Raw genomic sequence first — 25,062 nt, 5'->3', positions numbered from 1 at the left:
CCTTTACAGGGCCTAAAAGAGAAATTGAAAGGAAGTAAAAATTGGAAAGGAAGGACCCAGCAGTCTTTCCTGTTTCACAGAACTTGCATATGAACCGGGGTGGGGTATGCAAGAGAATGATATTGACAGCTGATTCTGTCTTTCTCCTGTACTTTGCTCTCTAGTTTAGATAGGTATTTGCAGCACTGCAGGATTTCTGTCTGTAGCCTGTTCTTATCTAGGTGAGTAGCATTACCTTTTAAATAGGTGAAAATACTATTGATCTAATGTTGCACTGAAGTTCTTTCATCCCTAGCTGTTTCGGCACTTTACAAAGGGGATAAAAGTCCATGTCCCCTCTATTTTTGAAGGCAGATAAATGAAATGCTGTGTTATTGTATTGTAGTTGACCTTCATAAGCTTAGGCACAGCTAGAATAAGAATCTAGGTCTCTTCCTGTTCCTGGGATCAGTACATTATGAGGAAATCTTTTATTATCTTGCAGATGTGATATACGTGTTTGTGGACATGAATAGCAACTAATGAATATTTATACATATAGTAATGAAGCTCTACATATGTTTTTACATATGCATGTGTGTATGGATTTGCAAGATAGCAGTGTGGGTGTGAATAGATGCCGGCCTGGGAAAATTGTGATAACTTATAACAGTGCTGCTTGGCACACATAGTGTGTACAAACACATATTTGCAAAGCAGTATTAAAAAGCAAAATAAAAGAACTTTTACCTTCCCTTTCCAAAAGAGTCATGAAACCCTAGGGGCTTTTTAAGCACAACTAGCACTTGCTGAAAATTTTAATATAAAACTTTTATTTCCTGTCTTTGACTTTTTGAATGGGAACCACTGTTTACATTCCCAAGTAGGCAAGCTTAGTAATGGTATAGATGGGAAAGTGCATGGTGTTAGTGTGAACCTTGACAGCCTTTTCTAGTATACTCTGCAATTTAGAGTTTAGGTGGCTGGTGTTGAAGTTACCAGCTTCATTGGGCTGCATGTTTGGAGTTACTTTCAGGGATGTATGCATTGAGCCTGTTCTGTGACAAAGGTGCCCCCTCCCCCTCTTCTTGCTTTTTTCCAGGATTGGTGATTCACAGTTACATTACAAAATCTGGTCTGCTAGAAGTTGGGATTTAGTTACAAGAATGCTTCCAAAATTAGTAGTTCTTTATTTGCACACCTACAGTGTTACTGAAGCCCCTTTGTTACCTGTAGTGTTTCTGAAATTTCTGTTATAGCTGATGGTCCTCATGAACCACTTCTGTTCCTTTAGCAAAATTATGTTATAGCTAAGCCTCAGTATTTGGTTCTGAAATAATTCTATTGATGCAGCTGCCTTTCTGATTTAAATGTTGAAAGACTGTTGATTCACAGGAGGGAACACAGACTCGGGTAAATTCTATTATTTTGCTACGGAGTCTTGATAATTTGAGAAATAGCAATACCATCTTCTGTCCTCTTATTCTCTTTTGTGGTAGTCTTGTTTTTTTTAAAGGTGTTTGGCCTTTCAGTGGACTGACTTAGTGGAGGCAGCCTGGTTTGCTTTCAACATTCACAGTATCTTTTTTTTAGCTCTTGTTTCAGTGTCTGTTGTCATTTTTGCCTGAAAGTTCCTATTGGTTATACTTCCAATTCTACCTCTGAAGCCTTCCATTCCTCAGGCCATCCCTGAGTTACTAATTAGATAGCTTCTTTTCTAATTTTGTCATCAGTTCCTCTGTTTCAGAAAACCAAGGAAGCAAGATTACTGTTGTCAGTCACTCTTTTTAGTGGTATTGTCAATGTCATGCTCACAGATCTTGAGTGCCGAGTATGGACTATATTCATAGAATCATAGAATGGTTTGGATTGGAAGGGACCTTAAGGATCATCCAGCTCCAACCCCTCTGCCTTGGGCAGGGATACTTCCCACTCGATCAGGTTGCTTAAAGCCCCATCCAACCTGGTGTTGAACACGTCTAGGGATGGGGCAGCCACAACTTCCCTGGGCAACCTTCAAAACTCCTGACTACTGCTTTTTTTTAAAAAAAATATGTTAGCTATATGAATAATTAGTGCCTGAACTCCATATAAATTTGCTGGTCTTCTAAGGTGAAATATGCAGTATAGTGGATTTTGGTGCAATACTAGTTCTAGCAGCAGTCATACCTGCTGGTTTCTTAATGTGTTTTATTACAACAGATGAAAAAAATCCCCAGAGGCACAAAAGATCAATACTTGAGCAGTTTCATACAGTGGAAACTAGTGAATGAATAGGCAGTCCAATAATAGGAATTTCAGACTTTAACTGAATTGGAGTTGGTATTTGAGGATCAGTATTCACGTGCTCACCCATTTTGCAAGGCAGTGAGTGATCCTGACCTTCATATTGCAATATGCAGTATTCTGCCTCTGGTATGAGACAGCATGTACTGCATTTACTTATAAAGTTTCCCAATGGGTGGATTTCCTCCCTTTAAATCATTATGCCCTTGGGTATACTTTTTAATATCGCCCAGTATGACTGCAGATGCTTTCTTCCCTGTTTGTTCCTGTGTGCCTTTTTTTTTTTCTTTTCTTTCTTTCTTTGCTCACACTAAGTTATTTGCTTGCAGATTAATTTATGGAAATGACTTCCACAAGCTGTTAGGTAGCATCTTGGAGACCTTCAAGTTAACCAATAGAAAAGAGGGAGCTCAGTTTGCAAGGGCTAACATACAGAAACTTGGAGAATGCTTCCTGTTCCTGCTTGCCATGTTAGTAGGGATGAAACATCAGAGTAATAAGAAAGAAATAAAAGAAGATGTCACTACTGCCCTCAGAAGGGAAAGTAGGCAGAAGAATTTTGTGTGGCTTCTGTCTTTTAATACCTACTTATTTACTTTAGTACACCTGATTTGTATTTTCTTTGTATTTGTGGAAGACTCCAGATTTTACAACTGTTTTTAACATGTGGGATTGAGAGGGAGTGGTTCTTATATATATATATATATAGAAGCACTAGCTTCTGGTTTTCTAGAAGGATAATCCATGAATGGTTCACAGACCAGTATTGGCTGGTGATGATACAGATTTGAAACAACCCCTAGGCTGACTGCTATGTTTTCTTGTTTTGCTTAGGAGTATAAGGGACTAATACAAAATTGTGCAGTTTGCCAGCTAAGGATAATGTATATGGTAAATTTCTTTGTCTCAGTTCTGACTTTCTTAAAAAATACTTAAATTAACAAATGACTTGCTTCTTTTCCTGATCTGGCTGATTCTTTCAGAGTCTGATCTGAGATACATTTCACAAATGGATTCTGAGTAGGGTTTTTTTAATGGCTGACTTGCTGGATAAAAAGGCATAGCTTGGACTGTTTTGTTTGTAAGTGGCAGTGGTAAAAAAGTAATACTAATAAAATTATGTGCACTGGCTGCTATAAACGTGGTGTGAGGTTTTTGGTGTTTTGGTTTTTGTGGGGTTTTTTTGTAAGTTCTGTTTGGAAGACAGAAATCCCCTCCTTTCTCGGCAGTTAGGAGAGAGGCCGCAAATCTAAGCTGCAGCTGTGTGTCTTGACTGGATGCCTAGGAGATGTTTGTACTGTGATTGAGGTGTGTCTTTAGCCTCCATATGCACTCTGGATGTCTAGTTAAGGACAAGTAATAGGCAACTTTGCCAATTTTCTCTTGCTCTGTGTAGTAGCAACAAGAATCTGCTGTCTATTCGATACGGTCTTCCTTAGCTGTTACAGTCCCTAGTGCTTTCTGACACAGTAATGTTATAGATGCCCAGGAAGTGCTGCAACCAGAATATGTGGGCAAAAGGTACCTTCCCTATTCCTCTGGAGGATCAGTTTCATTTTACTATATTGATAGTTGTATCTTTCCAAGTGACCTTCCTCACAAACCTGCATTCAGATGATCCACTGAAGATCTAGATTTGGGATGCCAGGCAGAATGGTTTGTGTTGGAAGGAACCTTAAAGGTCATCTAATTCCAACCCCTGTGACAAGGGCAGGGACACCTCCCACCAGACCAGGCTGCCCAAGGCCACATCCAACCTGGCCTTGAACAATTCCAGGGATGGAACATCCACAGCTTCCCCGGGCAACCTGTGCCACTGTCTCACCACTCTCATTGTGAAGAATTTCCTCCTTATGTCTAGTCTAAATCTTCCTCTTTCCAATTTATAGCCATTCCCCCTAGACCTATCGCTCCAAGCCTCTGTAAAAAGTCCCTCCTCAGCTTTCTCATAGCCCCTTCACATACTGGAAGGCCACCATAAGGTCTCCTTGGAGCCTTCTCTTCTCCAGGCTGAACAACGCCAACTCTCTCAGCCTGTCCTCATATGGGAGGTGCTCCAGCCCTTTGATCATCTTTGTAGCCCTTCTCTGGACACCATACTCCAAGTGGGGTCTCACTAGGAAGGAATAGAGGGGCAGAATGCCCTCCCTCGACCTGCTGGCCACACTTCTTTTGATGCAGCCCAGGATATGGTTGGCCTTCTGGGCTGTGACAGCACATTGCTGTTGAGCTTCTCATCAACCATCACCCCCAAGTCCTTCCCCTCAGGGCAGCTCTCGATCACATGATCCCCCATTCTGTATTGAGACTGCAGATTCCCCCAATCCAGGTGTAGGACCTTGCACTTGGCCTTGTTGAACCTCATGAGATTCATACAGATGTCAACTTCGTGGTTCTACTCTCTTTCTGCTCTCCACAATGAGCCGTGAGTTCTGGAGAGTCCATGGATTCATGGTGAGAAACCCAAGGCTCTGAACCCAGTGAAATGTCAGACTTCAAAATTCAGAGAGAATTCCTAATGATGGGAAGAAAAAGTCTCGCCATAATCATTTAAGTGCTAGACAGTTTCCTTTCTGTGGAATGGTTATCTGGGAGAAAGGGAATCATTTGCTTTGTGCTTTTCCTGTAAGTGCCGGCTCTATGACTGAGGGGAAGTGGAAGCTCAGACCTGGGATATGAGAGGAGAGGGTTGCACTTAATCCTCAGTGAAACAGCTTTGGCATAGGAAGTTTTATCATCACAGCTGAAAATGTCTTCTGCCTCTCTGTGGCAGAGAGGCTGCTTGGAGGATGCTTGGTGATGGTATTTTGTGTGTTTTGACTGAATAAACCCAAGCTACTTCAGTTTCCTACTGTTGTTGGGTAGAGTCTAGAGCAGCACTGTCCAATACTTGGAGTTTGCATTAGTAAGACTTCTGAATTGTTTTTCATGTGTTTGGGTATATGCAGGAAAAGTTGCATTTTGAACTTCAATGATTTTACTCGTTTCCAGGCTTATGCTCACTATTTGTGTTATGGTTAAGCAGTGGAGATTCATTTTGGCACACTTTAAAAATGCGGTTATCTTGAGTATCTTGTTTCCTTGACAATGCTCTACTGCTTACAGGTTTCAACAAAGTGTATGCCACACTAACAGAGCAAGCATGAAATTAAACTGAGTTTTCAGTTTTATTTTTGTCAGTTTGACAATGTGTCATGTTCAGCTTTTCTGTTGCATAGCTGTTTTTCTCTGTGCTAAAGAGACATCTATAAGTATTACTAGAACAAGAGAACACTGTATTTGAAGAAATTTAATAGGTATTAGGGCATGCATGCCAGTTCTGAGAGCTTCTCTAAAGCTGCTTCTTGCGCACTGTAGTTGCAGTCTGATTTGCAGAAACATTATGTTCTCTTCTGCTTATGACTTTCAGACTTTACAGCTGGGCAGAGCTCTTAATCTTGCAGTGCTGTTTGGTTCTGTGAAATAGAACCAGAGGCACCAAGTGGTCACATTGGACTAGGTGAGGTTACTGTGCCCCTTGGCTAAAGACACGCCTGTTGAAGTTAGCTCAGTTCTGACAGAGATGCCCTATTCTAGTCTCCTTTTGTAAAAAGGCTGGCTTTAAGTATTACTTTCAGCAATAGTGTGTGACATAAATCCTGTCTAAATAGAGCTTGTTTACAAGCCTTATTACAAATAAGAGAAAGAAGAGAAATAACTCTCAGTATGAATTAAAAGCATTCTTTTGAATGTGACAGGGACAGAGTAAGTTAATCCTGCAAAAAAATCCCATGTACCTAATTCTGTGCAGCTGTCCCCCTTAATGGGAAGGGCACAGACACTTTTTGTTGTTCACGGTGAAGTGTGGAAATGCAGCATCTCGCTGACTGTGCAAGCAACAACCCTTTTCTGATTCTGTTCCCAAGGAATGCTCTAATGTTTGTGGTGTTATGGTATGTGCCAGGGCTATCTGCTTTACTGGGCCGCAGCCCATAAACCAGAACAGCTGCTTTGCATCTTGCTTTCTTTGCCCTTTTCCTCTCATGTTAAGAAAGCTCCATGTTTGGAGGAGTGCAAAGCGCTCTGTGCGAGGAAGATAACTGTGGAGTTGGTGTTTTTAGGAGAGGTCTTGGCTCTATCACCAGCTGCTGTCAGCTTGCTCTGGATTTTGTTACAGGACTGATAGTGCTCTTGAAAAGCCAGATCTTTGTGCCCCTGTGTGTGAAGTGCTACAGACGGGCTGAGGAGAGTTCTCTGTGCGTGGAACATGTTTATGCACGTGTACTCTTCCCTTGAGTAAGGCACCATTTCACTGTTTGAGTGAATTTAAATGCCTAGGGAGGTGGTCTGCATTGGCATCTGTAGGGAAACGAAAGGAAGGTTGATGGTGTGGACTGAGGCAGGTGAGCAGTATGCAGAACATGAGAACTTGGCTGAGAGTGTTTTTTCATTTGGGATTAATGGTAAATGTCCTTGATTATGACTTAGTTGTTCTTGGAGCGAAGAAGGTTTCTGACTATGTGGATGGTTGTGTGGGTGGAACCAGTTCTCATACAAATCAGATATATTGATGTCATCTTAAATGGTGAGGTTGTGATGTTCTGCACTCCTTCTAGGTATGCTCCCAGCCTCTTGGGTAGCCTCTCTAGAATTGGGCACCGTTCCAGCAAGAGCAGCTGCCTTTTCATGGCAAAGCGTATTTCTTGTAGGATTTCATAGAAGGGCTAAGGAAGACAGGATTGAAAACTTTCCTGTCATTGCAAACTAGACATTGAATAGGTCTTCTGCAGAAGATCAGGGACTAGTCTTCCTGCCCTCTTGTAGCTGCATATTCTTGTCCCACTCCACTCTCTGGGGAAACACTGCTTTTTTAGGAGTCACTTAGTGAAATGTATTGCTAGTAGTACCTAGTGGAAAGAAATTAATCCATCTAGGTAGAGAGGATGCTGGACTTCCTGGTAGGATTTTTATAGTGTAAAAAATAGGAGGAGCTTTCTACAGAGTAGGATGATCTGTTTTCTTGTAACTCTCTCTGGGGGTATATTCAGACACGCAGCCTGTTCCATCTCAACACTGTATCCTTTGATGGTTGTTGGGATGGTATGGTATCCTGCCAATTACTGCCAGTGAACTGACAGTCCCATTCTCCCCACAGTTCAGGGGGCAGAGAGGGCTTGCTGGGGAGAGAGGAAGGGAGAGAGAAACCACAGTTCCACTGTGGTTTACTAGAGATGAGATAGTTCAAGCCCTGTCTTGTACATCAAGCTTAAAGGTCCTGAATCACTTCCTGGTCACTGGGGTTCCAGAATTGCTTTCAGGTCAAAGGTGGAGAGAGCTTTAAGCTCTTGCTTTTAACTCCTGCCTCTTAGCTAACATGTCTTTAAAGACTTCAGTTAGTTGGTTTGTGGCCCTGAAGGGGGGCTCTTTCATGAGTTCTGTGCTTAAGTATAGGAAGAGTCTGAGTTACTGCCTCCCCATCATCCCTTGTATTAAAGCAGGTAGAAATATGGAAGAGGAGACTATGCTATTTTACGCTTTTCCAGTTAGGCTGTTAAGATAAGCTGGGGCTTCATCCTTCTATTAATCTGTTATCAGTGTTATTCCTACCACTTTATCAGGTGAAATAGCATCTTAAAAGCACTCTTAGTCACATTTTCATTTAGTACTTAAGCCTTCCTTCTGGATTCAGGAGCACTACTCCTTCAAGTCTCCTTCAAGTTTAGGGCACAGTGTGAATGCTGTGTGGAAGAACAACAGGTTTGCTGGATATTCACTGAGTTGTTTCTAACTGCTTGTGGTGCTTCCTGAATGACAGAAATGTCTGGGAGTTGCACTGGTTCATGACGAACTGGAAGGGGTAGCTGTGCTCTCCAAAGAAGCCTTTTTATAGCATCACACAGAGCCAGGCACATGGCAGCTGCACACCAACAGATCTCACCCTCAAGAAGCGCTTGGGTAAGTCCACTGATCATTGGCTTTTTTTCCTTCTCAGTTGAAGTTGGGTTCAAACTGATCTAGGAAGTGGCTGTAGATCTGGCTTCTCCTTTCTTGCCTAGTTCAGGGAATGCCAGTAGTCAAGCAAAGTCCTTGTTCTGAGCCCTGACTTAGTTAAAACAAATAAATAAATAAATGTAACGTGCAATTCATACATACATTGTTCTCCTCATAACCTTCACTTGGTATCCTTCAGTCTAAAAATACTTACTGCTTGTGTGTGATTTCAAGGACTGATATTTTGCTTATTTTCAGCAGGAGGTTGACAGGTTTCTGTAAGATTGTTATTCATGTAATAGTTTAGAAACAAGAAAATTTGGCTGAATGATGGAATATTTAAAATCTGACCCTCAGTAAGCTGTTTACATGTTACATATTTCAGCACAAAGATATTCTTCTTAAAAAGCATAAATATTAATATAGTTTCTCCCCTGTCCCTTTAGGGCATTTTGGTTTGTTTTTTCCTGGGTCAAGAATCACGCCAAAGGGCATGTAAGGTACTACAAATGGATGTCTCCTCATGAGTATCCTCATGGGTGCTCATGTGCTAGTCATCTTTAGATCCTTGAGGAAGCAGGAGTAAAACAAATCTCTTTGCGCTGCAAGTTCCCTCCTCCCTTCAGAATCTGTTCAGGACTAAGCCATTTCTGACTGCTTGTTACTGTACACTGATCAAACAGTTTTGTTTCCAGTGTCTAAATGGCTTCGGGATTTAGACTTGAAAGACTTGCTTATTTACCTCATTTTGTTTTGTTCTGTCAAGGTTAGCAACACATCAACTCTGGAGACAGTGTGTTCGAGGTTTGTAGCACAGCAGCTTTGGAGAGAGCAGGTCCACGTGTGAACACTGCTTGGAGGGAGCTCTCATCAGAGCAGTTTAAAAGCTGCTGTGCCATATGATTCGTCTTGAGAGCCTCCATACAGAAGAATGAAGCTAACTGTAAATTCTGCTTTTTGTATCATTCAAAGCTCACCACCTCAATGCGTCTGAGGTGCACCAGCAGGAGAGAGCGCTTTTGCTGTGGTAACCTCTGGGAACGCTGTCCTGTTGCTTGGCAGTCCCAGGCGGAAAGGGCTGCCTTTACCATATGCATTTTTGTAGAGCTCAGCATGTGATCAAATACTGTGGCAAAAAGCTGAGCCTGGGGAACAAATGAGTGCATAAACTATGTGATACCTAGGTCCTCTTGCTGTTGTGCTGGCAGAAACTTGGAATCTTGGGCGGGGTTTTTTTTGGCAGCTGTGTATCTCAGTGGTTGAAGACAGTGATGAAGAAATCGCAGAGATGCTTCTATGGAAAATTTTTAAAAGGCTAATGAAGGCAGTTGCCATTGGCCTTGTAATATTCGGCTGCTTTAGACTTACTGAAGTATTAAGTTGACGAGGTGTTCAAGTGGTACCTTTTCAATCACGTTCTCAGTGTAATGAAGCTTGTCATAAGTTCTCCCTGTAACAAGCTGGAGTTCTGGTATTAACTGAGCTGAGACAGCTGGCAAGAGGCTAAAGAGAAGCACTTTCCAGTTCACCTGACTGTGGAGTCGTGATAAATGGTTGGTTGGCAGGTTGTGGTGTTGGAGCAAGGGTGGAGGCTGTCTGCTATGTGGTGTTGCCTGCTCCTTTGCATTTCAGGATGATAACTGGGACTGGAAGTGGTCTTTTCATGGTCTTTCTAGGTTTTTGTTTTGTTACTGTTTGGCAGGTGATCTGTGGTATGATGACAAGAAGTTTTGTAGTCCTTTCCAAGACTTGCCCAACCCTAAGAGCAAGAATTTTTATGTCTGGTCTACGCTAAATTCATTTCTCCTGCCCTTTATTGTTCATTCCTCACTTCACAAGCTATTTGAAGACCAGAGTTTGACCATAAAAGTAATCGCAAGAGGGTGCAGTAAAAATCTTAAAGAGAAGTTGTCAGTCAACAAGGGGATTGGGGAACATATTCTAAGATGTGCTGCGGTAATAGAAAATTCTGAATATGCAAGAAGAGGAAAGGCGTGTCAAGACGAAGAAAGGAGAGACTCTTCTTGAGGCTTAAAGATGGTTGTAAAAGCCTATTTACTAGCTTGTCTGTTTTTTCTAGGGGAGTAAAGGCTACAACAGTTAGAGAAGGCTCCATTTTAAGAATTCCCTGTATTCACGGGTCACAGGCTGACTTGGCATAGCTGATAGTTGACGTGTGAGCGTTTCAGTTTAGGGTCATCAGTTCAAACACAGCCTTGGTCAGCGGTGGAAGAAAGCTGTTACCACGAGAGGTTTCTTAATGAAGTGAGCTGGCAGTCTGTCAGGCTCTTAGGGCATGAGTTTCTGCAAAACTACCATACATGGTACTTGCAAATAACCTTAGAGTCAAAGAATTAAGCAGGTGTCAATGATAATCCAAAGAAATGAAGTAGGCATACAGGGAGTAAAGGCATTGAGCACTCATGCTTGTACAGCTGATAAATGGAGTATTTATACATTCCTTCTTGAACTTCAAATGGGAAAAACTAGTCAGTAAGGCAGTGAGAAGCTTCTAACTACATCTACATTTTCACTGTTCAGATAAAAATAGAAACCCATAATGATAATGTTGCTGGGTAGGCTAGGCATGAGTAGAGCTGTGCTTTCATGGTTGGAATAGACAGTCGTTGAGTTCCTTTTCCAGTCACCTTTTTCTCTGTATCTCATTGCCACTTTTTTGGTTCCAGTAGTTTTCAGAGTCCTGCTTAGCTTTCACTGGTATATACTGTTCATCAGAGACGCTGTTCTGCTGTGGTAAGATTAAGGCTGACTTTTCCTTTGTTGGACTCAGTAGCCAAGCGTGTAATGTCTGGGGAAAACTAAGGACTTCCTCTGTCCTCTTAGGAGCTTTCCATGTAATGTCCTTGCCCTTCTGCCTGCCCTCAGAGTGAAGGGTGAAGGTGATAACATGCTTTTCTTCACCTCTGTTGCTATTGTTTGGGGTTTAATTTAATAATTTCTCTGAGCAGATAAGGAGATTGTCTTAGTGTGGTGCAGCATTTGTGAACAGTACTTGTGCTGTAATTTTCTCGTTATCTTCTCCAGTCCACTCATCTCATTTATTTTTTTAATTTTTTTTTAAAATTTTTTTTTTCCTACCCCCACCCCGCATGCACAGTCTAAGCCAAGCCAAGCAGCTCTATTCATGCAAACCTAGTTATTGCTTAGGGAAACAACAATTCAAAGTAACTGGCCCTGAAGCTTCTGAAGATAGCAATGCTAAAGGCTGTTCTGCCTGGAGATGTTAACTCAAAATAGGTCTCAAAACAAATTTGCTTTTTCCTCTTCTCCCTTGCTACCCTAATCTTGCCATATTGTGGTTGGAAATCCTTTTTAAAAGTTTGACAGATCTAGATACTTTCTTTGACTGAAATCAGTGTATGCTCTGAAACATATGGTCCTGACATGACATCTTTTACTCTAGCGACAGGAGAGAAAACCGCTGCCACATCACCAGGGTTTTGCATGCTGTTCAGTCCCTTCCCTCCTCCCCTCTGTGTGTGACGGGGACAAAAAACATTATATTCAGTTTTCACCAAAATGTGTGTATATGCTCTAAGAACCTCATCTGAGAGACTTGTAGCTCGCTTCCATGCTTGCATGGTGTTTCGCTTGATCTGCCCTTACCCTTTAAAATCACAGATGATAGATTCCTGCTTTATACCTACACATCTTTCATTATCTGCCAAAGAGCACATAATTTAGTGGATGAATTGAACTCTCTGTCCAGTCTTCATTGGTAGGTGGTGACGTAGGTGTGCATAATTGAAACTCATTGATTTCCCTGGAGTGGAAAATTGAAAAGCAGGAGGTTAGCCAGCAGGATATGTGCTCTTGTTCTAAAGGAATATATGTGTATGTGTGTGTATATATATATATGTAGTGAATATGTATAGTGAAGTAAGGGAGCAAAAATGCTGAAGCAGCTTCCTTTGCTGCACCACGTAAGTGATGGCAGCCTCAGTGGAGAATTCAAGAAGTGCTTGGAAACAAAGTTTTGTTGCAGTCAAATAGACCTCCTAGTAATGAAAGCTTTGTGTAAGCTGCAGTAGCTTTCCCTTAAAATGGTAGTAAACTGGCAAAAAGTGGGGATTAAACAGGGACTGGGAATACATAGAGTCTTGAGGCTGAATACAAACCAAGTGACGCTAATTGAGTTTAGTTGTTGCTTTATCTTGTCCAGCATTTTTTTAGTAATCTGTCATCTTGCTGCTTTGACAACGAGTAAATGGACTGTATAGCAAGGACAGTATGTGCTTTCCTGGCCACAGTTCACAACTGAACTTATCTTCCTGTTACTCTAAAACTTCTCTCTTCTAGATGTTGGGTGCACTTATTAGCCATGTAACTTGGATTTAATCCTACCACGTGAAAATCCCTGGTGGTATGAAAAAATAAGTTCTAACCTCGGTTGTCCAGCTGGGTTATAACTCTCCAGAGGATCTGCAGGACCATTTATTTTGACTCTGGAAAAAAAGATGAAAATCTATTGTAGAAATTGTAGTTGTTCAAGTTGTTGTTGCTTTCTGCCTGTTTAGGCAAAACTTAATTAGCTGCTTCCTTGCAAACATATAATCATTGTGCTATCTTTAGCTGCTTTGTGGTACAACTTCACCCCATGAAAGACGGAACATCACAGATGGTTTACACTTGCCTGAACAAAACATACTCCAGGAGAGTAGACATGCTCTGGAGCTGTGCTCTTTGATCAGCTTGCTGTCTGAAGATGGTAAATTGGGTAGGTTTTCAAGCTGAATAAAAGTAACAAAAGTAATTTACGGAAATAAGATTTTTTTTTTCTTTTTTCTTTTTTTTTTTTTTACCTTTTGGAGCTATATCAGTAGCTCAACATTTTTGTTGAGAGAAACTCCCTAGTATGAGTAAGTATATAAGCTTGTGAAGCATTGCTCTGAATTCTCAGAGAATCAGATGATCACGCTTAAAGTAGACCATGAGCTAGAGCCTCAAGCTTGATCTTTTGGAAGTTTTATTAATTATAATTTAATGTTAGTGAAAACCTGCCATGGGAAGGTCCTATAAAAGCTCCCCTTACACTGGTCCTGTACCTGTTTTTCTGAGTGTTGAAGGTGGATGCTGAAGAAACACTTCAGACTTACTCATCAATTGAAAATTGTGCAGAAGTCTTAGAGTAAATGAGAGCAATAATAGGAGAAAAATGCTTGAGAAGAGGTAATTTCGGGTGTGTGTTTGTTTGTTTTTCCAAGTAAGCCTGTACACTTGCTTGGTTAAAACAACCAGTTTTGTTGAAAACTGTTTTATGATTCTAGCTATAGGTTTAAAGTTTAGTTAGAAAAGGTGTTTTGGCTTTCACCAGTTTAAATTCCTTTTCTGTCTTCTGGTCTGACTGAAGATTATGGTGTGATATCTACAATTAATTTACAAAGATACGTAGTTCTGATTTGCTCTTTAAGTACTGTGTGACTAATATTAAATACAAATGATTACACTGAGAATCTTAACAACTACTGTAACCTTTCCTTAGCCATTCTTATTAAATTGTTAGCTTTACCTGTGAACAGCCAAATTAATTATTCACTTAGAATAAATGCATTCCTCTTGGGAGGATGTAGATTTTACCTGGTTGATCCTGTGGGAAACTTCTCGGAGACTTCTGAATGGGCACCTGAACATCCTGTTCCTGTCAAAAGGCTGTTCTGAAACCTGTGTCACAAAGTAAAATCGTGGATACTTAAAAATAGGAGAGATGTGGAGGACAGCAACAAAAAAAGTATGCGTGTCAGTGGTTATGTTTGAGTACTGATAGTGGCTGTGTCTCATAGACTTAAGGTGAGATGTATTATGCTTGACAGCACCTGGGATTTAGTGGCAGGTGTGGACACCTTTTTTCATGTACTGCTGCACTTGGCTGCTAGAAGATGGCTTGAAATAGAATTTTAAAAACTCCTGAACTGTGTCTACGGTAAACTTGTGGTGATTGTGTGGACGTTGCTGGTTGTTGCCACAACTATATTGAATAGTGGCTCCTGGTTTTGAGTGATGCGTTAGCAGAGGTAGGAGACCTGTTTTTATGTAGTAGTGCAACTAGACCATATCATAATGTGTAGTATGATACAGCCTTGATTTCAGTATCTTCTGACTTTTGAATGCGTGGTAGGGGGACACCTTTATGATTAATTTTGTCTGACAGTACGCACTTCGATTTTTAAGTTTAAAGTCTGTTGTTTTGGTATCAGAGGGTGGTGGTGATGCAAACTCTTGCAGTAAGATGACAGTCAGAAGTCTAGTATCTGCTTATAACCTAGAAAAGCAATTGTATTCATTCAAGAACTCTTTACCCGGTGTAATAATGTATGCCACCAGACATAGTCAGTGAAAGTATGCTTTCTTTGTATGCTTGCTCTTTATTTTCTGTGCTTACCTCTATCTCTCCTTCTCAAAATCCTGCATGAAAACATGTCCATCAGTTGGCACAGATCCTGTGTGTTGTCTGTGTCAAGATTCTCAAAGGAACAGGAGAAAGAAGATTGTCTTCTGTTACGCTCTGTAGCTCTGTGTAAGAGAGCTTGAGGCAGAATGATTTGACATTCAAGGGAAGTATCAGGTGTTCGTGCTGACGTGTGAACCAGGTATGACAAATATGTTTTGCCACACACCCAATCTATAGTAGAGCTCTGAGAATATTAATGAACAGTGTGGACAATATTGCAGTTCAAATGTTCTCTGTAAGCCCTTAAGCATTAAATGTTATGGTAATTTCTATCCCCCAAGCCTATTGCCCTTGCATAAAATAAAACTGGGGATGTTTGTCTGATTTTCTTGCAAAATGGTAGGAAATGGAATCTGAACAGCTAGAGCTTATTCTCCTGTTACTTTTTGCATAATCTAATTTTGAATGATTTGAAGAACAGACTTCCACAACTTCCCTTGAGTGTGCCAAGTTGCTGAAGGACCAAACACTCAGTTTGACTGTGTTCCACGACACTTCTGGTGTCTGTATGAGCTTTCTTTTACTGCTCTGTCATAGTTCCTCATGGTAGCCCTTTGGATTGCCTGAATTGATGTTCCTCCAGTTAGCTGTAGCCCTAAGAAGTCTAATTAAGATCCTGGAAGGAAATTCTGCTTAGTGTGCAGCTACTGTGAGCACAAGAAAAGGCGATGATAAATCTACAGGTTTTTAAAACTGAAGTTAAATATGGGGATATTAAAATAGCACTTGGAACCTTTCTTAAAGGCCTGAGCAAGACTAAATGTGTCTGAATTTTAAAGAGGCGTTTCCTTAAAGTATCCAAAGGGCCTAAACTCAGTGGGAAAATCTAGACAAATAATTATATTCTTTTTTTGGCAGCAAGTAGGCTGGGTGTTCTTTTCTTTGCTTATGCAACTTTTAGTTAAACTGAGTGGTACTGTGACTAAAAAAAAACCAACCCAGAGCATTTTCCAGACATGTTGTCATACTGATGTGATTGGAACGGCACAATTTTTTAAAATACTGACATAAATATTTTCCTCTGCCAAGACCTTGTTGATTTTTAATTCTGGGTTTTTGGTTTGTTTTTTTTTTTTTTCAGCTTTCACAGACTGAAAAATGAGGAAGATTATTAAAACAACCTCTTCCCTAAGGTGTAAGAATGTCTATAGGATGCCTCTTCATGGTTTGCATAAAACAACTTAAGATCCTCCTGTTGCCTAAGGGATGGGTCCCATCTCACCACAAGCCTTGTGTTTCTCTTCCTCTTCCATTTCTCTTGTGATCTTTTTGCAGCCATGTCGGGAGTCGGATCAGATCCTTGACCTGACTCGAAGAGGCTGTTATTGTTTCTTTGGTTAGGGTAGGGTAGTAGCAGCATGGTCTCATTCTTACTTCTGAAACTGGAGGGCAAGGGAAATAAATACCTTACAGTTAAATAGTTATCCTAGATAAATAGATTTAAGCAAAGCATGGATTGGTGTTTGTGGAGATCCTGGTCGCATCTTCTGCTGTTTGTTACTGCCTCTAGCTGTGCATTAGCAGAGGAAGGTTGTGTGGCTAGGTTTCTGACCACAGAATTGTTGTTGTTCCTTTCTGCAGTATCATTAAGTACTTAATAATACACAGTGATGTGATTTAATAAACTCAGTGAAACCACAGGACTGGAAGAGAAAGTTTTGAAATTCAGGAAATGATTTTGATGAGCAACCATGTTGTCTCTGGCATTTTTTGAAGGCAGAAATGTCTGTTAGCACTTCTGTTTTGCATACAGGTGCTGAATTTTCTCATCATGTCTCACTGAGATTAAAATTTAAATGTTCCGTTTTAAGAAATGTACGCTTAAGTGATCTGAGCACATATTGAAATTTAGAATGAAAATGTATCAAGACATTAATAAATGTTTACTGAACTGTATTCCTTGTTCTGTTCTTGCAGTACTATAAATGTAAGGAAAACATGACGCTTGATTCTACTGAGATACATTTGCAGACTTCAGCACAGCTCATTTGCTGATGATATATAGCAGACCTTTCCCCCTGGAATCTCTAGTGCCACTCCAGTGCAATTATTGGTGACCAGAATAGTCCAAGAGTGTCCTTAAACTGGCAGCTGATTTTGGAAGGTTTCTCTGTCCTAGTCCTAGCAACTGCTCTTCTTGGGAATCTGAAATGGAGAAGTAGTACTGAAAAGAACTGCTTTTCTTTCTAGGATAGTTTCCACTTCACTGCAGGATCAAAAAAAACAAAGAAAAAAACCCCAACCAGCTGTGGCTTTTCCTGCTTATTCTGTTTCTGGCAGATTCAAGCCTCAAATCAAGAAAAACCCTGGTGGTTACCTTATCTCAAAACTGAACATCATATTATAATGCTTAGTAAAATATTACAGATATGCAAAGATATATTTAACTCTTTGGATGATTTTTTGAGGGATGTTTTTAATGAAATGTAAACAAATCTGCACTCTTTTTTTGTATCATCGAATGATGAACTGGAGAGCCCAAAGAAGCACGGAAGTAATTAATTTATTTTAATTTAGCAATGGTAAGGAAGCAAGTTTTGAAATTGGGCACTTTTATTCCTTCCACAATCCTAATGCCATATTCAAGGGTTGGTGGTTGAAGTGGGGCTTGGTGAGATGAATTTTAAGGATTGTTAGAGCAGGAAAGTTTTTAATAATTTGCAGAGTTCTATTATGTCTCTTTTAGATGAACTTTTTACTTACTAGTTGAGGAATTGGATCACTAAAGAAAAACCTTCACAAAATCTGAAATACTTGATAATTTCCGCGCTGTAGATGTGCAGATTTCTCTTTAAATGAGAACAACCTTATTTTTAAAAATTACGTCCGTGTACTAGGACTGACTTTCATAGAATCATAGAATCACTAGATTGGAAAAGACCTTTGAGATCATGGAGTGCAACCATACCTCTCCACTACTAAACTATATCCCTGAGCACTTCCTCTACCAGTCTTTTAAATACCTTCAGGGATGTTTTTCCTTTTTATGCGAAGCATAGCTATAGATGTAGCAAATGCATAAGAAACTCCATGAACACTTCTACAAGCAGTAGCCAACTACTTTAGGCTAAAGACCTGAATTGTTGTGCCGTAACACAAGTTTTAGCTAAACTTGTTGCTTGAGATATTTTTTCCAGGTTTCAGCATAACTTTGTAACTCGATGAACGAGTATCAGAAATAGTGTGGCCAGCAGGATGAGGGTAGTAATTGTCCCCCTCTGCTCGGCACTGGTGAGGCTACACCTCTAATACTATGTTCAGTTTTGGGCCCCTCATGGCAAGACAGATATTGGGGTGCTGGAGTGTGCCCAGAGAAGGGCAATGAAGCTGGGTCTAGAAAACAGCTCTGACGAGGAGCGGCTGAGGGAACTGGGTTTGTTTAGTCTGGAGGAGGAGGCTGAGGGGAGACCTTATTGCTCTCTACAACCACCTGAAAGGAGGTTGTGGTGAGGCAGGTGTCAGTCTCTTCTCCCAGGTAACAAGCTTGGTGTGTAGGGACGTGGTTTAGTGGTGAACTTGGCAGCGTTAGGTTAAGGGTTAGACTCAATGATCTTAAAGGTCTTTGCCGACCTAAATGATTCTGTGATTTTGAGTCAGCACAGTGGCAGTGTACGGTATGGTGGTTACTGAAGTTAGCCTAGCACCACTACCTGGGTTGCCTGCTGTGGAAAGGAAGAGATTGATCCTGTATGTTGACGACTTCAAAAAAGATTTCACTTTTTCAGTGCTTGTGGTATTCGCGTCTAGACTAAGCCAAGAGGTTTTTCCCTTGTAAAAGGCTTACTGTTGCTTTCCCTGGTTAGCAGAGGATTTGAGTGGAGATAGTTGCATCTAATTATACATGCAGTCACACACATTAGCTTTGTTTTTCTTTAAAGCAAAAGTTCTTTTTAATATAGACCTCTAACTGGAAGACTTGAGTGTTGTGATGAGACTGCTGAAACAATGTGTGGAACAGCGTAAAGAAATATGTTCTGTATTGCCCAGCGCTTGTTTGTCCATACGATCAGACTTGGCGTTTACATGGCTTGTGATTAGTTTCAGACTAGTTAATGGAGGCAGCCTCTCTCATTCTTCACTAGGCCTTACCCCTTTAAGGGTGCTGAGGTGATTAACTTCACTTTTAGACTGCTGGCTGGAACATACTTCCAGTTTTGTCCTGATAATCTTCTCAAATCCTGTTGCCAGACCCTCCTATTAGGGGATGAGGAAGGGAAGAAGGGCCCTGGGCACATAAGAGGGCTGACCTGCTAGGGTTTTTCCAGTCTAACATGTGTACGCATAATAGATTTCTCCTAAGCCAGACTTCTTTTCTAAATCAGCTGTTTGTAGGGTCAGCCTACTCTGCTGGTTTCTTAACATGTCTTCCCCCGTAAGCAACTTTTTTTCCCCCTAAGAAAACCACTTGTTTTCCCAAGCACTTGTGTGTAGCTACCATGAATTGACACTAGAAATAACTTCTAATCCTAGAGGCGAATCTTATTTTAATGAGTTATTCATATATCAAAATTAGAATGACAGCCCTTCAAGAACTAAAGCCCCTAGATTGCACTGAAACTGAACCATGGATCTTTGGATTCTACACGTATTCAGTGTTTTAAATCATATTGATACATTGCAGCTCATCCATGATGCGTTTCTGTAAAGGCAAAGGCAGATAATTTAATTTTGAAGTGAAACATTTTTTCATCCTCTCTGTACATCAGTATTATTTCTTCCCAACCTTGTGATACTAGCAGCACAGGATAAGAGAATAATCTCTTGGCTTTGAACTATCTATTTAAAACCTTGTGGTTCGGTTGCCAGCTGAATAGCTATTCCTTGTGGTCCCACTGCCAGGAATTGCATTCTACCCTTGGAAAATATAGCATGGATTCTTTTTTTGCTGTTAGGAATTAATATCCTTTTTGATGTCATTGGGTACCTCTCTCATACTGCAGCTCATAAAAAACTCACATCTTCAGCTGTTAACATCTAGACTACATTGATAATAATTTCTTGAGGTCCTCTTCAGTGTTATTTTCCTGATTCTTCCAGAGCTTATTTACTGCAAATTCAGATGCTGCCAAACTTGACGAATGAGAGCTATTTACACGAGAGAGGAGGCAGTTTAGTTGAACCCTTTGGCTAGGGGTTGCCTTTGTTTAGAAAGCGGAATATGAAATGGAATTCACAGTTACAGGGCCATCTACTAGAGAGTAGTTTCATGTGTTATTTTCACAGATTAAACTTTCTTTTGTTTAACGTTCTGTGAGGCCTGAGAATAAACACACCATTTTGTTTCAGGGTAAGGAGGAAATCTGAGGAGCTTAAGAATTTCATGAATATAGGCAAAAAGGTGACTCTCTGCTTTTGGCTGTCTTGACTTTACCTCTTAGGGCCATGTGTGCTGGTATTTGAGCAGCTATCATCTCTTATATTGCTTGGTTACATAAAAATTAATCTGCCTGGTGGTTAAATATGCAGGTCTGTCTACTGCAAGGGATATGTTATGTTTAAAGCATCCCTTGTGACTACATCCTTGGGGATACTCAAAAACCCCACTGAGCACGTTCCTGAGTAACCTGTTTTCGCTGACTCTGCTTTGAGCAGTGGGATCAGACTGGGCGATGTCTAGAGGTCCTTTCCAACCTTAATTACTCTGTGGTTCTGTGTCTCTCAGTTCCTTAATTTGACCCACTCTTCAAATAAGAGTTTTAAACAGGTAGCTCAGTGCCTTCCTCTTATCCACAGCCAGTCGATTTCCCTAAGCAAGAAGAGAAAAGGCAAAATAAATACATTTTCACCAGAAATGATCCTACTTCTTTTGCAGTGAAATATACTGATCTGAGGAAAGCTTAAAGGCATGGCAGTCCTCCAGTATAATACTGCCAAGGTCAACTTATACTGCACGTATACTGTTTTTTCCACGACTAGATTTTAACTTCTTGTGTTCAGTGGAGGAAACCAAAAGAGGAGTGCTGGCAGTTTCTCTATGCTAAATCCTGTCTGTAGAAAAGACTGCTGACAAGAGAGCTCCATCCTGCCTTGACATTCCAGCCAGAAAGAATCTTTGCTTTTCTGGGAAAGGGAAGTTGGTCTCGTTTACTCCATGTGGTCATTTGTCCTTGAAGCGTGGTATGTCTGTGGATGTTATACCCAGAACTTGTTGGGCTGACCTGAGGCAGAATTGAAGCAGCTGTGGGCACAGGTTGGTGTGTGATGTTTAGCTATTAGTTGAAAACCAAACCCATCTTAACTTAGATAATGGATTGAGTTTCTTTGCACGTTTTGCATCCACATTTGCCTTGCTGGAAGTAGCTATTGTAGTGTTGTCAACTTCTCTCACTGATTTCATATGCTGTTTTAAATTCTTCCATGGAAAAGAGTGTTTATAGCTATGGGCTGATCTTGGCTGCTTTGATTAGGTGTTACCTTTCTATTAATTTACTTATACAAGCTGATGTTGATGCAATGTGGTATAACTAGAAAGTAGCTCTGCTAAAAGTGAACTGCCTCGTCCCCTAGAGCGGAGCTACATGGGAGTCTAATGCTCAGCTGTGGACACACAGAGGCAGTAAGTGCTATGTTGAGTACATGGAGTGGAGAACTGTTCTCTTCAGTGTGTCTTTTGAGTTACTGATAAATCTGAATGGCGAGTAACCTTAGGGTTACACAGCGCAGAGATGAGTTCCGAGACACTCCGTACAATACACTGACAGCCTGTTTTTTTCCAAAGGTAGCAAGTGTAATGGGCATGGGGGCACTCAGAAGCACTTCAACAGGCAGCAATCCAAACTACAGAAGGTACTGTATTATGCTTATAAAGGACAGCTTCAGGTTTCTTTACACCTAGATACTGGAAACTTGCTGCTGTTTTGTTTTCTTTGTCTCAAGATTCTAGCCTAGTGGCTAGACTATTCTAGTCTGGCTCTCTATGGATGTGCCATCAACTCTGGACTGAAGTAGTAGGCATGTATAAATACTGATCCTTCTGTTCACCTGGAGACCCTACCAGTTTGCTTAATGGCTGTATTACTATCAGATCTGGGGAGTTAGTTAGCCAGGAGACTAGTAGATATGAAGTCCCTCTTACGTAGCTTCAATGGAAAAGGGAAAACCAAGCTCATTCCAGCTCCAGTTAGAGCAGTTTTGAATTAATTATACTGTTGGTGTATTTTAGGTGTTTTTTTGGATCAGTTTGAAGGCACGTGAAATAGTTTTTCTTCTTTTGGGATAACAGGCTCCAGGGCAGTATGCCGCATGCTCAGAGTGCTAGAAGAGTACTTATCCTTTAAATTCCCAGATGTAATTTGGTGAACTGAGCATGCCTGTGTAGCCTGTAGACACCTTACATTCCTTTATTAGCGTTGGAGACACAGTTGTGGATAAATTGCCTGAAGATTTTCTTTGCATAGCATATCTATGCCTTTAGAGTAAAACAACATCCAAATTTTATCTTCCAAAGTAAACAACATGCAGGAGTGTACCAGAAGATTTTAGTATGCTGCTTCTGCACCCTGGCGCACTACTGAAAGTACAGTTTTCTTGGAATTGTATGATCTCCTTCCCGTCTTTCCAAACGAGCTTTCTGCTGACCTCACTGTTTCTTTCAGCGGTATGCACATAGGCAGAATTCTGGAAGATTTTTGCCACCTTCAGCTTTCAAGGCTGTAATTCTTTCAAACAGAGGAAGAAGCGAAATTTCATCCATCCTGGCAAGGAAGTGGAGTTTCAAATGACTAGGGTCACCTCCCTCTCTCTTCTTCCCACCTCACAGAATATATGTGTCAGTAAGAGGACAGGCTTTTAGAGAAATGGCTACAATATCAGGTACTTTGACAGAAATTTTGTCTTTGTATAGCTGAAGCCTTGAAAGCTGATAATTCTGTTCAGCATTATGAACATTCAATAAAGCTTTTTTTTGCTGTGCATGCACTTTTGCAGTCATTAAGATCACTTGATTCTGGATTGGTGTATTAATTTTACATATATTGTCATGTCGACATACGTACGGTAATATTGAAGCCCAGGATGTGATCTGAACCTTTTCTGTCTTGGAAAACTGTATTCTATTAATAAAATAAGTCTTTAATTGCCTTGGGCTTTTCTAATGGAATAGCGCTCTAGAAGCCTGTTTCTCTAGCTTCGGATGTTGAGTTTCAGTCTAAAACCTGACACGCACTTTTACTTCTGCCACTATTGGAGATGTTCTACCCCATTTGCTGTTGTTAGAAGTAAGTCAAGAGGTAGGAGAGACTGGAAGGGCTGATGACAAGTTCTCTCTTAATTTTACTATCCAAACAGCCCATGGGAGGCAAAACTGTATACGCTTGCATGTGAAGCTTATCAGTCTCCTGACCAATGGCGTTATTATTGCACTTTTTTTTTTGTCTGGAGAGACTGCTACATCCAATTATTGTATTTGTTTCCTTCAAAATTTGATCAGGTGGATTTCTGATAGCCCTGGCACTCTGTTTCATCTCACTTCTGTTGCTCTAGTGCTTTAGGTCAGTCAATTTCCCATGTAAGATATTGTAGTTCTTTGCTAGGAAGCAACAATATTCTGAAGCCTCTGCTATACCTGCAAGAAGCTCACTCAGATGTGAACACATGACACTTCTCTGCTAATGATACTTCAAAGCATCTTCCTTGGGAACAGGAAGTACCAAATTTTGTTCAAAAAGAGAAGGAACTAGTTTTGCAGAGAAAGATTACTGTTCCTGTTCTTTAAGGACAGGGCGGTGGGGGTGTTGCTACTCCTTTAAGACTAGCTTGATCTTTATATTGATATTCTGTGGAAGTAACTGGAACTTATGGGATACATATGAAATTAAGTTCAATACCATGAAAGCAAGAATGGGAAGGCCTGCTGTCCTTTAACTTGGACATAACCCAGGAAGGAGAAATCGTGATCCCTGTGATGATCGATGATCCCTGTTCCACGGGTGGACGAGGTGCTAAGGGGCATGGTTTAGTGTTTGATAGGAATGGTTGGACTCGATGATCCGGTGGGTCTCTTCCAACCTGGTTATTCTATGATTCTATGAATCTATGAATGAGTACATTGTAATGTATACTAGAACTGGGCTGTAGTCGTGAAAGAGGTCAAAGCAATCCCAGAATTGTCAGAATATATATCCACCCCAAACTCATCAATGCAGTCCTCCTTGGGAGACCTCAGGAAAAGAGTGCCTGTCTTAGACTAGAAGAATTTGATTTAACCTTAATATAATGAAGACAGAGAGAGGACGTGGCATCTGTCTATAAATATATGTAACAAGGGAGGGAGAACTAATGGTAGGTCAGTATCATCACAGGGACAAAGAGATATAAACTTGGCGTGGAAATTAAAAGAAAGTTATTGGTCATAAAAACAACTGGATTCAGGAAGAATCTTCTGAGTTGATAACAGGGATGAGACAAAAAGCATTACTAATCTCAGTTGCCACAGCATAACATGACTCAGTAAATTGTCCATTTCTGTCAGTCTCAGATCCTTCTGCTGCCTGTTGTTCTTCCAAGTGAGTGTTCCCAAATTATCCCCTTTAGTTACAGAACATAGTTCAGTAGTTACTGTAGGAGATGCATGCCCAGTCAGCAGTGTCAACCACAGAAGGGAAATAAGCCACGTCACTTTCAGAATCACTGGAAAACCAAGCATGTTATAGAAAGGAAAAAGGTTAAAAGCAAACATTGCTTTTCATTGTGGGCACTCCAAGTATTTGAAGATTCAAATGGCAAAGAGTTTTCTAGTCTGCCCCATGGAATAGGAGATGTTTCCTGACAGTCAGACCTCTTGGGTCCATAAAGAAAAGGCTACTTCTGATAATTTCTGGGTCGTGCATATGGGGAAGGACAGGGGAGTGGAGAGAGTAAGTATATAGATTCCACTGGTGGCCTCCAGTGCAATCAAGAACAAATTCCTTATATTTCACAGTCTTCAAACTGGAGAAAAGCAAGCAGTCTTCATCACAGCGTATGCTTGTGTTAGCATAAAGTAGCGGTAAATATGTGAATACTAAGTTGTTCAATGCCAGCGAGCAACTGGAGGGACGGTGGTTTCTAGATGCTGAAGGCCCAGGTCATTCTCTGTGGAGAGGAACTTAGAGCTAATGCTGTGGTCTCCTCTGTGGAACACTGTATCTTATTTCCAGGAAAGCGGCCCCTGTCATGCTGAGGTTCTGTCACCAGTATTGGTCAGCCCTGGTTTACAGAGCAGTACTGAGCTACCTACCAGTCCATGCTGGTAGCAGCATGATCCTGAAATGATCCTGAAAGCGGCAGCTGAATGATCCTGAAATGATCCTGAAAGTGGCAGCTGAATGAATTGAAGGAAATATTTCTTAATTTCAGTTTTTTTCTTCTTAAAGAGAACG

At 40.8% G+C, this 25,062-nt stretch overlaps 1 protein-coding gene and 1 long non-coding RNA gene across 8 annotated transcripts in view; both read left to right on the top strand.

Annotated features, from left to right (window-relative positions):
* The window catches only part of MICAL3 (microtubule associated monooxygenase, calponin and LIM domain containing 3), a 571,168-nt gene that overhangs the window by 24,314 nt on the left and 521,792 nt on the right, over positions 1-25,062 (top strand). The gene's annotated exons all lie outside the window — the stretch shown is intronic.
* On the top strand, positions 12,885-16,570 carry LOC138716674 (uncharacterized). The gene is made up of 3 exons (XR_011336708.1): positions 12,885-12,973; positions 14,682-14,843; positions 15,786-16,570. It is a non-coding gene; the product is annotated as an uncharacterized lncRNA (long non-coding RNA).

This window comes from Phaenicophaeus curvirostris, chromosome 1 (assembly GCF_032191515.1).
Source record: "Phaenicophaeus curvirostris isolate KB17595 chromosome 1, BPBGC_Pcur_1.0, whole genome shotgun sequence".
NCBI lineage: Eukaryota > Metazoa > Chordata > Aves > Cuculiformes > Cuculidae > Phaenicophaeus > Phaenicophaeus curvirostris.
Note: the sequence above shows the minus strand (reverse complement) of the source record. Positions and strands in the feature narration are given on the sequence as shown.